Genomic DNA, 4850 nt, shown 5'->3' with positions numbered 1-4850 from the left:
ATATATATATATATATATATATATATTAAAAGACGAAGACACAAATTCAAGAAATTTAGAGTAGATGTTCATAGACATGTTCAAAATCAAAAGACATATTTAAGACATCTTTAAAACGTCTTTTAGACATATCGCAAGATATAAGCGAGTCAACGTGACATAATAAATCAATAATCAGTGGAGATGGCCAAATTCCATTTTCTTACGATTTGAAACTTAGATTACATTACCAATAATTCATTGTTTCTCCTATCACTCTTTTGATATATATTGACGTAACGGTCTAATATGATTTATTATTCTAAATGTAAATTTCATAACATCTTTGTATGACTTGTACGGATGCTTCTCATTAGATATCGTTCTATCTTTGTTATTCCAGTGAATGTCAAGAAAGAAGAATAATACCTGTATCGACTTGTGTCACTAAATGAAGAACACTATTCTGACTTATCACTAGTATATTGATTGATACGAGTGATTATTGACGGCTTATTGTAGAAAATCCATTTAAGACGTATTTAAAACGTCTTATGTCTTGATTTTGGACATGTGTGCTTTTTAGATTAATTCTAATTTATTTCCATTATCGAGTCAAAATGCAGACTCGAGCGCTGCTTTTGAAGCCAAGCTGCTCTCGAATTATCCACTTGGTCGCGTTCGACAGGTGCTCGAGATTATTTAGACACGCGCGACAATAGAATAGCTGACTCGGCAGTAGTCGACGAGGAAAACGTTGTCCTCGATTCAATGAAGCTACCTCGAAGAAAGAGCTCAATATGCGTACTTTTGCCACGATATCTAACTGCTTCTTCAGCGTCTGCGAAAGCACTCGCTGGCGTGCGCGGTGGCGCACCACGAGACGGCAGTTTGCTGAGATTTATTTCCGGCTTGCGCTGCACACAGAAAGCGTGGATATCTGGATGGAAATACGCCCGATAGGGAAATCTCCTGTCTTTCCTGCACGTGCTCCGCGCTCTGTCTCTATTGGTATGCGATGTTACAAATTTTCTATAAGCGTCTGTACTTTCGTCTGTATTTTCTGTACACAAACGTGTACGTTACACGAGAATTCTGTTGCGCGACGTAGGCGAAACATGATTCATGCACTTGTCAATTTTTTATATTCGCAATGATTTATGTGACAAGATGATACGTAATATCTATTTTACGTCTCATATTAGGTGTAGTAAAAATAAATCCATTATTTTTCCATTCAATTTCATGCAAAAATAATGGATTTCTTTTTACTACACCTAATATATTTAGTCCGGAAAGTTAGGAGATTGGATTTCAATCAGAATAGATTTCAATCGAATGATGCGTACTAAATGAAGAAGAGATTTGGTATTTTCTTTTTTCTTGATTAAACTAGTCTGATTAAAAAGAAGAATTTTAGCAGATTTTTTTTAAGCAGTCTAATATTCTCTGAATGTTCATATCTCTTTCTTTTTTCTCTCTTTATTTTTCTTTCATTTTTTTTCTGTATCTTTATTCTTCTATTATTATCTTCTATTATTATTTTATTTGATTGTTTCTAAATGTAATTCTGTTGTAACTACATGTATAAAATCTTAGCGTTGGAAGATATCTTAAAATATTCAATTAATAGTGATATTTGTCTGTTTATCTATCTCTTTCTCTCTCTCGTATTTTAATTTTCAGTATTTTCTTTTGTATTCTGTATTTATACATTAATAAATACATTAATTAAGAGAAGCGCCAATTACGATCAAAGTTAGATGTCGGAATAATATATCTTTATTTTGTATATAATACATCTATATTTTTAAATAAATTCATTTCAGATATATGACCGCAAACCCATTACTTACGGACTTATAACACAATTAAATTAAAATAATAATCTTCCTAAATTAAAAAGTAATCGGCGCGCAGTCATACATCCGAAATAAATTTATTTAAAAACACATAAATATATTATTCCAACACATCTAACTTTGATCGTATATAAATGCCGCTTCTACTTAATTGATGTATTTATATAATCCTATTTTAATTTTAATAATAGTAAATAATTTTGTGATTGGATTATGAATGAAAAGCTATCATTATTGATTTCCAATGAAATATATAATTACAATTTCGTTTTTATCCTTTCACGCAAAAATTCAATATTTTATATACGCATTACTCTGTATTACGACTGTCGATAGTTAAACCGTGAATGGGAATGGTGATACATCTCACGTACAATGGACAGCCGAAATGGTCGACATCGACGTCGCATAAAACGAGATACTGGTTCATCTCGTGAAAGATATTTCGGATTGGCGGCGTCACTAATTCGCGCGTGATTTACGTTACGCCCTGTGCCCATGGATGACGGTCGCAATAATTTGTTGTTGCGTGTTCTCGCGCGATGACAGCATGGCGCCATTGCGGACCCGCGATGCATCGTGCCGTCAATCGTTTATGAATGTACGAGCGATGCAGTGTATGTACAACGCATCAAATGTGTCGAAGAGAAATATGAATGTGAGAAGCTGGTTAAAGCTGCAAGCAGAGATAATGTACCGGAAAAAGGGCGATATCAATTTACATAGAATTACCGAGAGACACGAGAGTGTCGGATATTAATATGTATCCGCAATATGCTATATGTATATCTATCTCATTTATTTAATTTAATACTTCTGTTGAAAATCACTTTTGCCGATTAATAATTTCGATGACGGCAGTGATATATTGCGAGCGAGCTTCGTTTTTCATTTCATTCATTCATTTTTGAGTCGTGTTACCTTTTCCCGTGCAGCCGACAAACGATATCCCATTTATCAACTGTGTTTCAGATAAAAATGAAACATCAATATATCATTCTTTTCAAGGAAATCCACACGAGGGAAATTAATATCTTGTGTAACATTTTACATATTTTACCTATCAACGAATACCTACTCCAAAACTTGTTGCGTTAAATTACAAATTAGCATGATACACAAAAATTTTATTTCTATTAAAATAATATTTCTATTAAGAGAAATGTTTTTCCTATTATATTATATTATATTTTCAAAATAACACCACTCGCTTTCTCTCTCTCTCTCTCTCTCTCTCTCTCTCTCTCTCTCTCTCTCTCTCTCTTTTTCTCTGAAACGCAAAAGAATCTGGGTAAGAGAAAATATTGCGTAACATTGTTATAAATATTAAAGGAATAATGGTAATCCACTTCCTTGAATTGAATAATATTTATTATTTGTAACTTTTGTTATTTTTAATTTACATGTAAACCAATCCATTTTACAAAATCCATTTCTGTGATTAGTTTGAAAGTAAACAACATCTATATTCACATATAACGCTTACTTACTTGATAAATAATAAATTAAAAAATCAAATTTATTATACATTTTTCCTAATTAAATTAGTTAAACAACTGAAATTAGGTCTAATTTGATATTATGAATTTAATAATGTAAAAGAATTCTTGTTATATCGTACATTAATTAAAATATTGTCAATTAAACATAATTCTAATCATCGATTAAAATTCTTGACTGTATCGGATGTCTCAAATAGGATAGAAGTAATCTGCTTAATTATACATAAGTCGTTAAAATACGATACGACCGCTTCTAGGCATATTATTAGTTTTTATAATCATTTTTCCGTCCTCGGTTTCTCCATTGCGTTCGCGACGACTGCAGCGAAGCGAGTATTATTAATGATCATCTGACAAAATTAATACTGCCGTCCGGATAACATAGCGCCGGTCGCTGTGTAACGTCCACCGGTCTGCGAATCCCGACGAAAATGAGAAATTTCACGGACTCTCATATCGCGATTCTTCATAATTCCATGAATTCCAGCCCATATGTAGCATCATCGTATCGTTGATCGCTATATTTCATTCAGAATCCCGAGATATTAAACCATTCATAACTGTAATTTTCCTGAAATTAGAACGTAATTATTCCGTCTGCGTAATCGATACCTTAGTCCTTGAGCCCAGCACTCTCTTAATTTAGTTTACGAATATTATTTCGTTTAATTAAACGAACATTTCGATTCAAACACCGCGTATCTTGTTATCCGTTTGATAAAACCACGAATTTTCCTCGTTGCATTACATTAATATAGTGTGGAATTAATTATTTCTATACAGACGCTCAGTTTCCGGCGCACATATACGCAGGATTTATACATTATTCATGATAAAAGTGCGCCCTTGTGTTTCGCAGCAACCGGACACTGAATCCAATCCAGAACTTCGGGATTTATGGCGAAAGTAGTTCTCTGGAATGTAGACTATCGCTGCTAGAATACTCGGCTCATTACATCCTACTTTAGTTTTCCCAAAAACGAGTGCGTCTTTAAGAAATGTACCGCGACAAAAAAGTATGCGGTCTATGAAAAAGGACTAGCGAATTTTTCTTAGTTCGTCCCTCGAAAGAAATTATAAAATATTTATAAAATACAAAGATCAATTTATATATATTGCACCGAGTTTGGCAAGAGATTATACTAGTTTTAATTTCAATAAAAATTCATTATATTGGAAATAAAATCTTTTCTTATGTCTCAAAAAGCGTTTGATGGAAATATTTCGATGGCAGATTTGGACTCAGCATCGAAAATTATCCAGAAACATCTTCATATGTTCTTGTAAAATCATGTAAACTAATGTTATCAATTGTATCTCGTTTAAAGGGAGAATACTCTTTTATTATAAATTACTCTTTTATTACAAAAATCTTAGGACAATTACAAATAAACGAAAAAAAATGTTCAAATTCTACGTTCAAATTCTCTACTGGTGCAAATAATATGTTAGATTATTGTGATCACTAAAATCTAATGCTGTTACATGTGTATATATATATATATAT

General features: G+C 32.4%; 1 protein-coding gene across 1 annotated transcript in view; it reads right to left on the bottom strand.

Annotated features, from left to right (window-relative positions):
* Nucleotides 1-4850, bottom strand: part of LOC108691157 (glutamate receptor ionotropic, kainate 2-like) — a 105274-nt gene that overhangs the window by 12037 nt on the left and 88387 nt on the right. The gene's annotated exons all lie outside the window — the stretch shown is intronic.

This window comes from Atta colombica, unplaced genomic scaffold, assembly GCF_001594045.1.
Source record: "Atta colombica isolate Treedump-2 unplaced genomic scaffold, Acol1.0 scaffold41, whole genome shotgun sequence".
In the NCBI taxonomy this organism is placed as follows: Eukaryota; Metazoa; Arthropoda; class Insecta; order Hymenoptera; family Formicidae; genus Atta; species Atta colombica.
Note: the sequence above shows the minus strand (reverse complement) of the source record. Positions and strands in the feature narration are given on the sequence as shown.